Raw genomic sequence first — 17850 nt, forward strand, 5'->3', positions numbered from 1 at the left:
AAACCATCTTGGAATCATGAAGTATTCCAATGTACAAGACGAAAACCATCTTGGAATCATGAAGTATTCCAATGTACAAGACGAAAACCATCTTGGAATCATGAAGTATTCCAATGTACAAGACGAAAACCATCTTGGAATCATGAAGTATTCCAATGTACAAGACGAAAACCAGCTTGGAATCATGAAGTGTTCCAATGAGTTCTACTCATATAAATGAAAAAATTAGGAAGTATACAATATACTTCCTAACGCATAAGATATAAAAAAAACAGCAGCTTTTCTCATTTTAAATTTGCACATGTAATGACCTAGACTGACTGCAACACGCAAGAAGGGTGATTGACATTATGACCTGAGAAGTTAGTATTATTGATATGCCCTAGAATGCTTCACTATTTGTTTTTTTTTTCCTTTACAAATTCCTTTTTTTTATCACAATCATCGCGTTTTTTTTTTACTTCTGAATAGAAATTGCCATCCTTGAAAGAGTATAAATGTCATGAATTACTGTCAAATGAAACTAAGTTTTCTGTTGTTTTGGTACCACGCATATACAACACATGTACGCCATTATTTTTCTTTTCTTTTAAAAAAAAATTTGTATTAGATATTACAGGAAAGAGAATTGGTTATCTTGGTTATCATTACAAACATTAGGCTATCCTATTTCTTCTTCTTCTTCCTCTTCTTCTTCTTCTTCTTCTTCTTCATATTATTATTATTATTATCATTATTATTATGATAATTTATTGTTATTATTGTTATTATTATTATCATTATTACTGTTGTTATTCTGAGGATGATTTATTATTATTATTATTATTATTATTATTATTATTATTATTATTATTGTTATTTTGAGGATGAGTTATTATTATTATTATTATTATTATTATTATTATTATTATTATTATTATTATTATTATTCTTATTATTATTTTTAGGATGATTTATTATTATTATTATTATTATTATTATTATTATTATTATTATTATTATTATTATTATTCATGCTGGTGGGGGTGTTGCTACTACTGATAATGATTCTTCTTCTTCTTCTTCTTCTTCTTCTTCTTCTTCATATTTTTATTATTATTATTATTATTATTATTATTATTATTATTATTATTATTATTATTATTATTATTATTATTTTCTTTTTTCCTTTGTATTGCAAATTCCCTTTTTTTTATAATAATCATCGCGTTCTTTTGACTTCAGAATAGAAATTGCCCTCCATGAAAGCATATAAATGTCATGAATTACTGTCAAATGAAATCTAAGTTTTGTGTTGTTTTGAGAACCACGCATACCCAACACGTGTAGTCCATTGCTTCGCTTTTTTTTTCCAGATATTACTGGAAAGAGGATTAGTTATCTTGGTTATCATTACTAACGTTATCCATCTTCTTCTTTTTCTTCTTCTTCTTCTTCTTCTTCTTCTTATTATTATTATTATTATTATTATTATTATTATTATTATTATTTTGAGGATGATTTATTATTATTATTATTATTATTATTATTATTATTATTATTATTATTATTATTATTATTATCATTTATGCTGGTGCGGGTGTTATTACCACTGATAATGATTCTTCTTCTTCTTCTTCTTCTTCTTCTTTTTATTATTATTATTATTATTATTATTATTATTATTATTTCTGCTGGTAGTGGTGTTATTACCACTGATAATGATTCTTCTTCTTCTTCTTCTTCTTCTTCTTTTTATTATTATTATTATTATTATTATTATTATTATTATTATTTCTGCTGGTAGTGGTGTTATTACCACTGATAATGATTCGTCTTCTTCTTCTTCTTCTTCTTCTTCTTCTTCTTCTTATTATTATTATTATTATTATTATTATTATTATTATTATTATTATTATTATTATTATTATTATTATTATTATTATTTCTGCTGGTGGTCGTTGTTACCACTGATAATGATTCTTCTTCTTCTTCTTTTTCTTTTTCTTGTTGTTAAGTTGTACAGGCTTGGCTGACATAAGTCTTTTTATAGTTATATATGAATTATCTGTCTTAATGGTGTTAATGTTTTTTTTTAATATCTTATTTTAATTTTTCATTTCTTATGATATTGTTTACTTATTTCCTTGTTTCCTTTCCTCACTGGGCTATTTTTCCTTGTTGTAGCCCTTGGGCTTATAGCATCTTGCTTTTGCAATTAGGGTTGTAGCTTGGCTAGTAATGATAAGGATATTATTATTATTATTATTATTATTATTATTATTATTATTATTATTATTATTATTATTATTATTATTATTATTATTATTATCATTATTACTATTTCTTCTGCTGGTGTTGTTACTATTGATAATGAAAGCCAAACCGTAAATTAACGTACGTACATATAAAAACAAATATCTTAACAACGTACAATGAAAAATAACAAGACCTATCGATACTTGACATGATAAAGAAAAAGGAAAGTTTGAAATATCACGGAACCAATTAACCTGGTGGGGCTTAACCTGGGTTTGATCAATCCCCCTGTGTTCTGTGACCCAGCCTCAGGGGGTTGGTTACCCGACTGGTAAAAAAAAAAAAAAAAAAAAAAAAAAAAAAAGGAAATTTCTCACCTATAAACTACATAAAAAAGTATTAAAATTATTATTTTATATGAAATTGTTAAAATTAGTATTATTATTAGATTTATTATTATTATTAAAATTATTATTATTAAAATTATTATTATTGTTATTATTATTATTATTATTATTATTATTATTATTATTATTATTATTATTAAAATTACTGTTATTAAAATTATTATTCTTAATAAAAATTATTAATATCGTCAAAATTATTATTATTATTAAAATTATTGTTATTAGAATTACCATCATTAAAAGTATTAAAATTGTTATTATCGTTTTCCAAATTCGAAAAGCTTCGCTGAATACAAAACATTTACAGTTCTGCACTGCCAGCAAAATTAAGAATTACTGCTACAGTAAATCCGAAAGCTGTCTAGAACAATGGTTATATGGCTACCGCTTCTCCTAGGACAAATTGAATGCGTCATGTGAGATCACCATTAGGTCAGGTACTGTAATTATTATTATCAATCATCATCTCCTCCTACGCATATTGACGCAAAGGGCCTCGGTTAGATTCTGTCAGTCGTCTCTATCTTGAGCTTTTAATTCAATACTTATCCATTCATCCGCTCCTACTTCATTCTACATAGTCCTCAGCCATTTAGGCCTGAGTCCTCCAACTCTTCCAATTATTATACGAAACATTTATATTTGCTATTTTCTTCTCAAGATAGAGACGACTGGGGAAATCTAACTCAAGATAGGGACAACTGGCAAAATATAACTCAAGATAGAGACGACTAGCGAAATCTAAATTCAAGATAGAGATGATTAGCAAAATCTAAATTCAAGATAGTGACGACTGGCGAAATCTAAATTCAAAATAGTGACAACTGGCAAAATATAACTCAAGATAGTGACAACTGGCGAAATCTAAATTCAAAATAGTGACAACTAGTGAAATCTAACTCAGGATAGAGACGACTGGTGAAATCTAAATTAAAGATAGACAACTAGCGAAATATAACTTAAGATAGAGACGACTGGCAAAATATAAATTCATGACAGAGATGACTTGGGAAATCTAAATTCAAATAGTGGTGATTGACGAAATCCAACTCAAGATAGGGACGACTGGCGAAATCTAAATTCAAGATAGAAATGACTGCCGAAATCTAAATTCAAGATAGTGACGACTGCCGAAATCTAATGCAAGATAGAGACGACAGGTGAAATCTAACTCTAGATAGAGACGACTGGCAAAATCTAACTCTAGATAGAGACAACTGGGGGAATTTAACTTAAGATAGAAACGATTGGCAAAACCTAACTCTAGATAGAGACGACTGGCAAAATCTAACTCTAGATAGAGACGACTGGGGGAATTTAACTTAAGATATAGACGACTTGCAAAATCTAAATTCAAGAGAGTGACAATTGGCAAAATCTAACTCTAAATAGAGACGACTGGGGGAATTTAACTCAAGATAGAGACGACTGGCAAAATCTAACTCTAGATAGAGACGACTGGCAAAATCTAACTCTAGATAGAGACGACTGAGGGAATTTAACTCAAGATAGAGACGACTAGCAAAATCTAACTCTAGATAGAGACGACTGGCAAAATCTAACTCTAGATAGAGACGACTGGGGGAATTTAACTCAAGATAGAGACGACTGGCAAAATCTAACTCTAGATAGAGACGACTGGCAAAATCTAACTCTAGAAAGAGAAGACTGGGGGAATTTAACTCAAGATAGAGACGACTGGCAAAATCTAACTCTAGATAGAGACGACTGGCAAAATCTAACTCTAGATAGAGACGACTGGGGGAATTTAACTCAAGATAGAGACGACTTGCAAAATCTAAATTCAAGAGAGTGACGACTGGCGAAATTTAACTCAAGATAGAGACGACTTTCGAAATCTAAATTCAAGATAGTAATGGCTGGCAAAGTCTATTATTATTATTATTATTATTATTATTATTATTATTATTATTATTATTATTATTATTATTATTAGCTAGGCTAAAACCCTAGTTGGAAAAGCAAGATGCTATAAGGAAATAAGGAAATAAATAAAGGATATGAGAAATAACGAACAATTAGAATCAAATATTTCAAAAACAGTAACTGAGCTTTTTCTGGCATAGGCTTGTTTAGATAGAGGAGATAAATATTGCTCCCCGTCTCACCTCTACCAATGAATAGATCATCCTTTTAATTCAGAATAGCTAAAACTTCTCTCTTTGTGAAATAGAAATAAGATCCAAGAAAGTAGACTGAAGTGGTATGGTCATGTCATGAGAAGAGATGAACAGTATATTGGGAGGAAAGTGATGGAAATGGAGGTACAGGGAACGAGAAGGAGAGGGAGACCAAAGCCAAGGTGGATGGACTGTATCAAGGATGACCTTCGATCAAAGGGATTAACCGGTGATGAGGTGTGGGACAGAGGTAGATGGAGAAAGCTGACCAGAAACATCGATCCCACATAGAAGTGGGAAAAGATATAGACAAAGAAGAAGTTAATTGTGATTTTTCTGGCAATAACCTGTTTTGGTAGGGGATATAATCAATTTGTTTTATAGAAAGGGATAAATCATGATCAAAATTACAGAAACGTCCACTGTTAAACATTTGCTGTAAAATAACAGTAAAAATCTTGGAATAAATGTTGCCAGGCATTTACCGTTTTAAAAACGGATATATTGACGTTAAGGAGTGATATTACGGTCACCAACCTGTAAAAGAAAATAACAAAGTAAGGTTAAAAATACCGTCGCCTATACTTTACTGAAATCCTACGGAGAACAGTATATTTGTACTGAGAATTTCCGATTAAAGTTACTGTTTTTTTAACAGTATGTCATAGCTCTGGAAAATAGCTATAAAATAAGCAATGTTTGAAAGTATTTAAATCTTAAGACCAGACAAGTGAATAAATTTTGCTAGTCATTTACCATTTTAAAAACGGATGTATTGATGTTCAGGAGTGATATTACGGTCACCAACCCGTAAAAGTTAATAACAAAGTAGGGTTAAAATTATGGTCGCCTGTATTTTACTGAAACACGTGTAGGTACAGTGTATTTTTACATGAAATTTCCGATTAAAGTTCCTTTTTTTTGTTTATAGTGTGTCATAGCTCTTGAAAATAGCTACTAAACAAGTGAGCAAGTCCTGAACGCGGACATGGTCCTCGTAGAGGACATACCTCCGCCAAGGTGACCTAGAGCGCCATATGTCCTAGAATCATGAATTGATGTGACTTCGACCTTCACATGACCTTGACCTTCACGTGACCTTCAAGTGACCTTGACCTTCACGTGACCTTGACCTTCACATGACCTTGGCTTCAAGTGACCTTGATCTTCAAATGTACTTGACCTTCACGTGACCTTGACCTTCAGGTGACCTTGACCTTCACGTGACCTTGACCTTCACGTGACCTTGACCTTCAAGTGACCTGCTTGACTTTTGACCTTCAAGTGATCTTTGTTCATTTGCCACTGATACTTAATATGACATTGATATAATGCACCAATATGACCTTGACCTTTGACCTTTATAAATTTGAACATCACCCATGGGTTGCGCCTGGACTAGGACTTCCCTGTTGGCTTATGCAAAAGTCAGTGCTTTATTTCTGTCTCTTGATATGGCCACTTATGTCATAGTGACACCAGTGACCCCTGTGACCTTGACCTTGGGGTGACCTTGACCAAAATTTAATCAGTTCTTCCATACACATTGGGGAACTACTTGGCCAAGTTTGAAGTGATTCCGTGTAGAAATGTGGCCTCTACGTTGTCCACAGACAGACAGACAAACAAACAAACAAACAAACCGAACCGAAAACATAACCTCCTGGCGGAGGTAATAAGCAAAGCTTGAAATTATTTGAATATTCGGACCAAACGAGCGCTTCAGACAGCGCATACTAAATAAGCTTCAACTGATAGGACATGAATTTTCTTTATTTGATCAGTCACTACATTCCTTTTATATTCTTTTACTCTTTCGGCAAAACACGACTTCGGTGTTGACTCCACCACCTCCTTTGATCAGCAATCCTTTAAATCTGTAATTAAATGCTTAAAGGCTACTCATAAATGACAGACGCAAGAGACAGTGACATTTCCCTATCAAGCAGGACAATGCCTCAGAGACTGAGCATATATACATTTGATCAGCTCCCAATCCCCAGCAATCCTTTAAATCTTAAATTAAAGGCTTAAAGGCCACTCATTAATGACAGAGGCATGGCACAGTGACACTGCCTTATCAAGCAGGACAATGCCTTCGAGTCTGAGCATTAATATATATATACAGTATATATATATATATATATATATATATATATATATATATATATATATATATATATATATATATATATATATATATATATATATTATCAGCTTAAAAGCCCCAATAATCCTTTAAATCTTTAATTAAAGGTTTAAAGGCCACTCATGAATGGCAGAGGCATGGCATAGTGACATTGCTCTAGCAAGCAGGACAATGCCCAAGAGACTGAAAATGTGATTAGAATATAAACTCCTTTCTATCCAAGCTAGAACCAGGGAGGGCCTTGCAATGGCTGTTGATGACTCATCAGGTAGACGTATAGGGTTGCAGCCATTGAAAGAACTAACATGTTTGAGCGGGGCTCAAACCCCAGTCTGGCGAGCACCAGTCTGGGACGTTACCAAATAGGGCACCACAACCCTGTTTCATTGTATCTCTTTTATACTTCGAATTGTGCAAAATGATTCACCTTTTATAGAAAAATAATTATGGCCAAGTGACCTTTAGTAATTTAGGCTATGTAACAATATAGAAAGTCGTTTGGGTATTAAAAATCCACACATATATACGTTGTATATCTAAATAAAATACAGGAGCTTTTGTACTTTGTACAGTGTCTTTTCATCTGAAAAATTAAAAAAGTTTCACAATGAAACTTTTGTGAAATAATTGTGAATTTTTGTGAAATAATTGTGAAATTATTTTTATTCTTCAGCTGGAGAGGCAGTTTGTAAAAAGTGCGAAAGCTTCATTTTTTAGATATACAACGTATATAGGCCTATCTGTGGATTTTTAATACACAGGATTGTTAGACACGGCATGATGTTTTATTCAAGTTAGTAGAAAGTCGTTTATTAGATAAGATAATTGTAGATACTTTGTGTTCAGGAAGAATAAATCTTTGCTATAATAATTGGTGGATTCTGAGACTATTTTATCATTTGCCTTTAAAAGGTTAAAGGTTTAAAGGCCGGTCATAAATGGCAGAGGCAAGGGACAGTGACATTGCCATAGAGACTGACCATATGATCAGCGCCCAAAGCCCCTCTCGACCCAAGCTAAGACCAAGGAAAGCCAGGCAATGGCTGCTGATAACTCAGCAGATAGAGCTATATACTCACTAAACCCCCCACCTCCGTCCTTAGCTCTCAAGGATGGCAATGTTGCAGCGACAAAAGGAACTAACGAGTCTGAGCGTAACTCGAGTCCGAGTCTGGCAATCACCAGGCAAGGACACTACCACCAGGCCACCACAACGCTTTGCTTCTCTTTTGTTTTGTTTTTTCATTATATGTAAAAATTCTCACAAATTAATTTTTTGTTTTCATTCCTCTTCCAAAATGATAAAAGAAGATTTTCAAACATTCTTCAAAACCAGTTTAAACCGGCATTGGTAAGATAATGAAAATGTAATATGTCATATCTAAACGGATCACTTTTTGTGTTATAAAGTATTGTTGAAAAAAAAAAGTGCTACAAGTGTGTCAGTGTGTGTGCGTGCGCACGTATGCACGCGTGTGTTAAGTATTGCTTGAATGAAGAAAAAACTGCCTTATTATGGCCGAGGAATTGCAAGCAGGACTGGAATGTTGATAGTCAAGTGAATGGAATAATACCATCTACAACTGCAAGAATAGAAACATATTTTTTTTTTTTTTTTTTTTTTTTTTTTGCGCTGGTCGTCATTCCGTCGTTGTATAGAGCTTCAGAAAGACTATAAAAAAGGCGCTTTTCAAAAGATAATCTTTTATACGCGAAGGATCTAGAAATAAGATGTAGTTCAACTAGGAACATTAGTTGAATTGGGTAGATAAGTATCAAAGACAATAACAAGGCACAGCAGGTTACTTTAGTGGGCTGATTCGTGTAAATTGGGCACACCGAGTATTTGTAGGCAATTTCATGTAATTATCGTTGATGGATGATACATTGGCAGCGCCCTTTTCCTCCTTTGGTTGGGGGGGAGGGGTGAGCTGTCACCACGTTTTGTTGGGGGGGGAGCTGTCACCACGTTTGGTTGGGGGGGGGGGTTTGAGCTGTCACTACGTTTATTCGAGAGGATTAAGTGACGACAATGTATGGAGCTCTAGATGGTAACCTATCCAAGTACTGATCAGACGCAAAGTTGCGCTAATACGTTGATAGGATTGCCATCAGTTTAAAGGATGGTGAGGCTGCAAACACTACAAAAAACTATTGAGTTTGAGCAGGACTCGAACCCCGGTCTGGCGATCCCCAGGCAGAGTCGTTACCAATAAGCCACAACAACCCATATATGCTACTAGCTTCGGCTTATGTTCAGTAAATTGAAATCACGATCTGTACACTTATTAAAAGCATGTACATCAGAAAGGCAATTAGAATTTTTTGACGATTTTCTGGAGCAAGTATGAAATAAATATTACTGAAAATTCACCAGTCTTCTTCTTCCCCACCGTCATCCCTACATTAAGGGGTCGGTTGCCTGATGCGCCCTCTCCAATGGCTTCGATCAAAAGCCATCTTCTTCCACCAAACCAACATACAAACTATGATTTGATGTTGCGCGTAAGTGACATGCGCTGAAGCTCCAGTTATGTAATAATTACTGTATGTACACAGCAACATTATAAAGATCATACGGTTAGCAAACAAGGATATATTCTATTTTGATTTTTTAAAACCTTTCATATAGTTTATTTATTTCCTTATTTCCTTTCCACAGTGGGCTATTTTTTCCTGTTGGAGCCCCTGGGCTTACAGCATCTTGCTTTTCCAACTAATGTTGTAACTTAGCTAGTAATAATAATAATAATAATAATAATAATAATAATAATAATAATAATAGTATTTGAAACAAATAATAAATAGGAAAAATCATCCTTGATTTGGAGTTTCTTTTATCAATAGAGTTTGAGGAAAATCAAATTCTCCTAAATGCATCATAAAGATAAATTAAAGGAACGTTTTTTTAATAAGTATACAAAGAAAGAATCATGTTAGAAGCAGGGAGAAGAAAGAAATCCCGATATTATGATTGATTTATTCCATCCTCGTGTCTTAAAAGAAACATCAATAACTTTATGCAAGGATTACTGTTTTAATGTTCTTCAAGCTGAACTTCAACTTCGAAAAGGCAGAGATTCCTTTATGACGTCATAACCAATAGCGTTAACAGCAGTCACAACGCATCCCCTAAAAGGGGTTATTGTAGGAGACGTGATTAGCTATGACGTCATCAGGGGGTGGGGCTTATTTCGGCCTGAATCTTTGTGGCGACTATAGTTCATTGAGGTTTAGAACCAGACATCAATAAAAATATTAGACATTACTCATTGAGATAACGACCCATACAGCGCGGGCAAACGAGCTATTATTATTATCATTATTATTATTATTATTATTATTATTATTATTATTATTATTATTATTATTACTTACTTACTTACTTACTACAACCCTAGTTGATAAAGCAGAATGCTATAAGCCCAGGGGCTCCAACAGGGAAAATAGATCACTGTGGAAGGGAAACAAAGAAAAATAGAATATTTTAAGAACAGTAACAACATTGAAATAGATATTTCCTATATAAACTATAAAAACTTTTAACAAAACAAGAGGAAGAGGAAAGATATAGAAATGTGTGCCCATGTGTACCCTCAAGCAAGAGAACTCTATCCAAGAGTGGAAGACCATGGTACAGAGATTATGGCACTTAATTGTTCTTCATTAATAGAGCTAAGATTTACACCGAAAGGAGTCTTGCCAATTTTTACTCTTAAGGCGAAGCAAGGAGACATTTAGTGGCCGAATACAATAATTTTACAGAGTGATTTGCTTCTTAGCAATTAAGGAATAGAATATTAAATGGAGGATAAACATGGAATGGAGAGCTTTTGATAAACAACATGAGATTATGAATAGTAAAATACCACTCTCTATAAAAAAGAAAAGTAATGAAAGAGACATTCCCTGGTCGAATACAATCGTTTTACAGAGTGATTTGCTTCTAAACAAGAAAAGAATAGAATATTAAATGGAGGATAAGCATGGGATTGAGACCTTCTGATAAACAACATGAGATTATGAACAGTAAAATGCCACTCTCTATAAAAAAGAAAAGTAATGAGATGTTTTCACGGACATTGTGCTAATATCATCTGAACTTTGTGAATTTTTCTCTCGTCATGAGGAGATAGATTTTTTTTTTCTTTTTTTTTTTTTTGACGCACCAAGTCTAGTATACCGTCTCAAAAATGATTTCCCTTTTCATTTTAATGAATCAATCTGAACAATGAGGTCTTATTTAGCTGAGAGAATATGATTTATCTTCCTCTGTTCGCCGATATGTAGGGATTTTTTCTTGTTTTTTGTAAAAGCCCTCATGTTTACCAGATCTAATGATAGCCACCCCCCATATTAATACCCAAGATCTCTCCCTTTTTTACCTAATAAATAGAATAAATTCTCGTATTTTACTAATCAGAGGCTTTTTAAAATCTCTCTCTCTCTCTCTCTCTCTCTCTCTCTCTCTCTCTCTCTCTCTCTCTCTCTCTCTCGCCTTCTTCTTTTTCTTCTTCTTCACTGTTGATAAACCCGTAATTTTAATCGGAAATTCTCCATAAAAATTTACTTTTCTCAGCCGTATTTCAGGAAAATACAGGTGACCGTAAGTTTACCATACTTTGTTCTTATATTATACGGGTTGGTGACCGTAATATCACTCCTTTACGTCAATATATCCGTTTTTAAAACAGTAAAAATCCTGGACTAAATGTTGCCAGGCATTTGCCGTTTTTTAATGCAAATTTCTAACAGTCTTCTTCTCTTCGACTGACCTAATGTGACACAAATCTCTATTTGCCTACGTATGTAATCTTGCTTGATATAACTATGTCTATTCACCTGAATGTATGGGATCTCTGTCTGTATCTACTCCAATATATGATATCTTTACCGTCTACTTTTATTTATTAAAATCTAAGGTATTTCGACTGGCATTTACCGTCTACTTGCGTCTACATTAATGTCTCTCAACCCGTATTTACTGGCTACTTCCGCCATTTACCTTGTACCTGTATCTACTTAATTAAATGTATGTCAACCCGTATTTACTGGCTACTGTTAACTACTTAAAAGAATGGTAATTCCGCCCGTATTTACCGTCTACTTATATCTACTTAAATGTATGGTATTTCAAGCCGTATTTCGCGGCTACCTGCAACTACTTAAATGCATGGTAATTGCTCCCGTATTTCCCGGCTACCTGCAACTACTTAAATGCATGGTAATTGCTCCCGTATTTACCATCTACTGGTAACTACTTAAATGTATGGTAATTCTACCCGTATTTACCATCTACTTGTAACTACTTAAATGTATGGCATTTCAACTCTTATCTATCGCCCACCTGTTTCTACTTGAAGGAATGGTGTCTCGACCCGTATTTACCGTTTATGTGTATGTTTAAATCTATTGTATTTCGACCCGTATTTACCGTCTATGTGTATGTTTAAATCTATTGTATTTCTACCCGTATTTACCGTCTATGTGTCTGTTTAAATCTATTGTATTTATACCCGTATTTACTGTCTATGTTTATGTTTAAATCTATTGTATTTCGACCCGTATTTACCGTCTATGTGTCTGTTTAAATCTATTGTATTTCTACCCGTATTTACTGTCTATGTTTATGTTTAAATCTATTGTATTTCGACCCGTATTTAACGTCTATGTGTATGTTTAAATCTATTGTATGTCTACCCGTATTTACCGTCTATGTGTATGTTTAAATCTATGGTATTTCTACCCGTATTTACCGTCAATGTGTATGTTTAAATCTATGGTATTTCGACCCGTATTTACTGCCTACTTATATATAATGTGTGGTATCTTGACCAGTATCTATAGAAATATTTAAAGTGTGTTTCTTTGTTTACCTGACTAAATATATTATCTCTCTTTCTCACGAAATATTCTTTTTTTCAAGGGAGTATAATTGCTTTAACAATTGAAGCTATTTTCAAGATCCTGTAAGTGAGTATATGTATTCCATGATTTAATAACATAATAAGATTTTATTGCAATCATATTTTCAACATCTGAATTCAGTTATTTATATCCAAAGCGTGTGGGCATTTAACTATCAGGATTAATAGCAAGATTATCTAGTGTTTTTTTTTTTCATTTTTATGTGCTTTTTATTAAAGACTGTCTACTTTACATCCATCAGGGAGAATTATAGCAGTCCTAACGACCCTACATTTGTTATAATCATTAGCTGTGATATATTGTCAGCAAGAATCTTTCATATACTTTTTTATGGTTAAGGGTTAAATCCTGCTGCTTTATTGATTCTAACGAAGCCTTCAATCTTGGTAACCTATTTAGTTTCTATATTTTTTTTTCTATCTCTGCCAACGTAGTTGGAAGGAGGTTATGTTTTCGCCCCTGTTTGTGTGTGTTTGTTTGTGTGTGAACAGTTTCCTGGCCACAATTTTAATCGTAGATTAATGAAACTTGCAGATATTAACTCTTATGTAAACAGCTGGAAGTGATTACATTTTGGAAGGTCAAGGTCAAAGGTCAAGGTCAAGCAAAATGTCCAATTCACGTAATCAGCCATAAATTTGGCAATCGTTGTCACAGACTTCAAACTTGGTTCGTACTTGAGTGTATGAAAATCCACGCCAATTCGTACATGTTAAGGTCAATGGTCAAGATCAAGGTCAAGCAAAAAGGTCGACAAATAAGATGTCACGGCGGAGATCTGCACTCTACTGAGTGACCCTCTAGAGTCTAGTTTCTAACTCTTCCCACAGGAATAAGATGTGTTTTGTATGAATATTCTGTGTCTGTAATTCCCAATACCGGTTTATACAACAACAAAAACAACAACCACAACAACAACAACAACAACATATGCACCTGTTTTGAGTCTACTGCAGAGAAAATGCCTCAGACATGTCCTTATTCATGTCTGGGGTTTGGCCAGTTATCATCACCACGCTGGCCAACTGCGGATTGTTGATGGTGGGAGACTTTTGTTTGGTCGCTCACAGCAAACCAACCTAGTATGGGTGGCTCTGACTAGTACAGATTTGCCGATCATGGCGATACACAAACGCTTTCGCCACGTTAAGGTATCACCGGTCAGAAAGTAATTATACACACACATACATATATACATATATATGTATGTGTATATGTCTGTATATATATATATATATATATATATATATAGTCGGGGAAAACTCGCTGGTAAGAGACTGATGTCTCGCCAGGTAAATCCTTAACTGCAGATTAGCAGTTAGGTTCCGACTTCTGTTATGGCTTCTGGTAGAATGGCTGGAAGCGACCCGGCCTTTTATTAGAAGGGGCTAGGGTTCGATCCCAAGTATGAGGTAGAAATTTATTTCTATTTGAGCATGATATTGTGTTGATATTTATGCATATTTATATATATATATATATATATATATATATATATATATATATATATATATATATATATATATATATATATATATATATATATATATATATATATATATATATATATATATATATATATATATATATATATATATATATATATATATATATATATATATATATGAGTATATACATTCTCTAGATAACGAATGATCTACATTTATTCAACAAGACAGTTGCATGCTTGAATAGAGTTTATAGAATCTCATGGTACATTTAAGGACGCAAGTCTCAAAAAATATCACATCATTGACAGAGAAGCCGTAAATTATAGCCTTAATCTATAAGGTAAAAAGATTAATAATAGATCCAAGAAAAGGGAAAATTAAGCACATGGCAACCTCTGCATAAACAATCAGGTTATTATTATTATTATTATTATTATTATTATTACTAGCCAAGCTACCACCCCAGTTGGAAAAGTAAGATGCTATAAGCCCAAGGGCTCCAACAGGGAAAAATAGCCCAGTGAGGAAAGGAAATAAGGAAATAAATAAATGAAGAGAACAAATTAACAATAAATCATTCTAAAAAAAGTAACAACGTCAAAACAGATATGTCATATATAAACTATTAAAAGCGTCAAAAACAAATATGTCATATATAAACTATAAAAAGACTCATGTCAGCCTGGTCAACATAAAAACATTTGCTCCAACTTTGAACTTTTGAAGTTCTACTGATTCAACTACCCGATTAGGAAGATCATTCCACAACTTGGTAACAGCTGGAATAAAACTTCTAGAGTACTGCGTAGTATTGATCTTCCTTAATCAGGTTGTTGAAGGTGACATAAGTCTCTTTTTATCGTTTATTCGTGAAATGTCTGTTTTGATGTTGTTACTGTTCTTAAGATATTTTATTTTAATCGTGCGTTACTTTTCATATCGTTTAATCATTTCCTTGTTTCCTTTCCTTACAGTACAGTTTTTCCCAGTTGGAGCCCTTGGGTTTATAGCATCCTGCTTATCCAACTAGGGTTTTAGTTTAGGTAATAATAATAATAATAATAATAATAATAATAATAATAATAATAATAATAATAATAGTAGTAGCAAAAACAACAACAACAACAACAATGATAATAATAATAATAATAATAATAATAATAATAATAATAATAATAATAATAATAATAATAATCTTAACTGACGGTGACAGTTCCTTCAACAAAGTCTTAAGAAGAAAAAAATTTTCTAGTCGTAGAAGTGCTGTGAGTAGGCAACAGTCTCCTTTCCTATTATTCATAGGGACCCCCGCGACCTCAGAAGTTTCTGTAATAGTGAGGAAATTGCATGTGCCGGATACCGGAAAAAGACTTAGCGTGGCTACCACCTAATTGGATTTTTTTTTTTTTTTTTTTGGGGGGGGGGGGGCTGTCAAGTTACATTTGTATAAATGTTCGTTACTTCGTGGGACGCTTTTGTACTGTACATATAGGAGGATTACAAATGGTTCCTGGTGCAATTAGGTTTTTTGTATATATACTTCTCTTATTCCAGAGTAAACCGTTTAATAACACTGTCATGATATATATTTGTTATTGATTTGTTGCGAATATTCATTAACGCTATAGCATCTGGGTTATTATTATTATTACAACAAGCTAAGCTACAACCTTAATTTGAAAACCAGGATGCTAAAAGTTCAAGACCTCCAACAGGGAAAAATAGTCCAGTGAGGAAAGGAAATAAGGAAGTAAATAAATCATATGATAAGTAATGAACAATTATTAATAACCCTATTGCATCTGGGTTATTATTATTATTATTTCTAGGTAAGCTACAACCTTAATTGGAAAAGCAGGATGCTATAAGCCCTGGGGCTCCAACAGGGAAAGATAGCCCAATGAGGAAAGGAAATAAGGAGCTAAATAAACCATATGACAAGTAATGAACAATCAAAATTGAATATTTTAACATTAACAACATGAAAACAGATCTCTCATATATAAATTGTAAAAGGAGACTCATATCTGCCTGTTCAACATCAAAACATTTGCTGCAAGTTTGAACCTTCGAAGCTCTACCGCTTCAGCCCCAGGCGGACATGAGTCTTTTTATAGTTTATTTATGACATATTTGTTTTTTATGTTGTTTATAGTTTATATATGACATGTCTGTTTTGATGTTGTTACTTTTTTAGAATGATTTATTGTTAATTTGTTCTCTTCATTTATTTATTTCCTTATTTCCTTTCCTCACTGGGCTATTTTTCCCTGTTGGAGCCCCTGGGCTTATTGCATCTTGCTTTTCCAACTAGGGCTGTAGCTTGGATAGTAGTAATAATAATAATAATAATAATTAGGAAGATCAATCCACGACTTGATCACAGGTGGAATAATATCCGTTTCTTGAGTGACAAGGCGATATTTGATGGATCACTAAAGGACTGTAAGGACAATCTCGTGATCCAAAATACTAAAGGATTACTTATCCATTATCTCTGTACGAATGCTCACGAAGTATGGTCGAATAACCATACAGTACTTCCTGTAGGCTGGCATTAACCCTTTTACCCCTAAGCTATGTTGAACTTTCAAGCATATTTTGCTATATCTTTTTTTATAAATTGCTCTAACAGCCTTAATTTTTGTCATAGAGAGCTCAGGTTGGTCTCATTCTCTTGGAAAAGGCCTGAAGTTTCTCATACAGTTAGAAAAAATATGCAAAAACATGTAAATAACCGTTTTTTGCAAGGACGTACCGGTACATCCGTTGGGGGTGAAAGGTATAAAGGTTTAAAGGCCGCTCTTCTAGTGCCTTGTGGAGCCCAGTTAAAAATTTGGTGAACTAATCTCTCTTGAGGAGTGCGAAGAACGTGTCCAAATCATATTGAATCAACACAAATATGTCAAAAATTATTAAGAGAGACTGAAACATAATCCCTTTGGAGAAAAATAAGTTTTGTATATTTTTTCATATTTTGCACTGTCATCAAGTCTTTACTTAATTCATTATTCTTAATAACTTGCAAACAGGAGTAATTTGAAAAAATATATATCTGTTTATAACAATAAAATATTGATATATTTTTTAAAGATATGATATGATTTTCACCATTTACTGTCAATACTTTATGGAAAAACGTTTTTTATCTAATTCATAGATTCCAAGCTGATCAGTGTTGTATATACTAATTTTATTGTTAAAATTATTAAGTCTTCAATTAAGCAATGGAACGTTTAACAAAATTATTAAGTATAATTGAACAATATAAATAAATCATAATAGAAAATATACTTTAAAGATTAATTATATTATCTAATTCATAGGTTCCAAACTAATCAGTGTTGACTATACTCATTTTATTGTTAAATAGTTAACTCTTCAACTGCGAAAACTTAAACAAAATTATCAGGTATAATTGAGCATTATGAAACATAATATTGTAGTAATTCACAAGCATTCGTTCAACCTTATCCTTATCTTGAATAAATTCTTGCTATTGATGTATTTTTGCCCAAACGCTAACAGTGTAGGTA

General features: G+C 32.9%; 1 protein-coding gene across 1 annotated transcript in view; it reads right to left on the minus strand.

Annotated features, from left to right (window-relative positions):
* The window catches only part of LOC137640548 (uncharacterized), a 43954-nt gene that overhangs the window by 21427 nt on the left and 4677 nt on the right, over positions 1 to 17850 (minus strand). The gene's annotated exons all lie outside the window — the stretch shown is intronic.

Source organism: Palaemon carinicauda, chromosome 5, assembly GCF_036898095.1.
Source record: "Palaemon carinicauda isolate YSFRI2023 chromosome 5, ASM3689809v2, whole genome shotgun sequence".
Taxonomy (NCBI): Eukaryota; Metazoa; Arthropoda; class Malacostraca; order Decapoda; family Palaemonidae; genus Palaemon; species Palaemon carinicauda.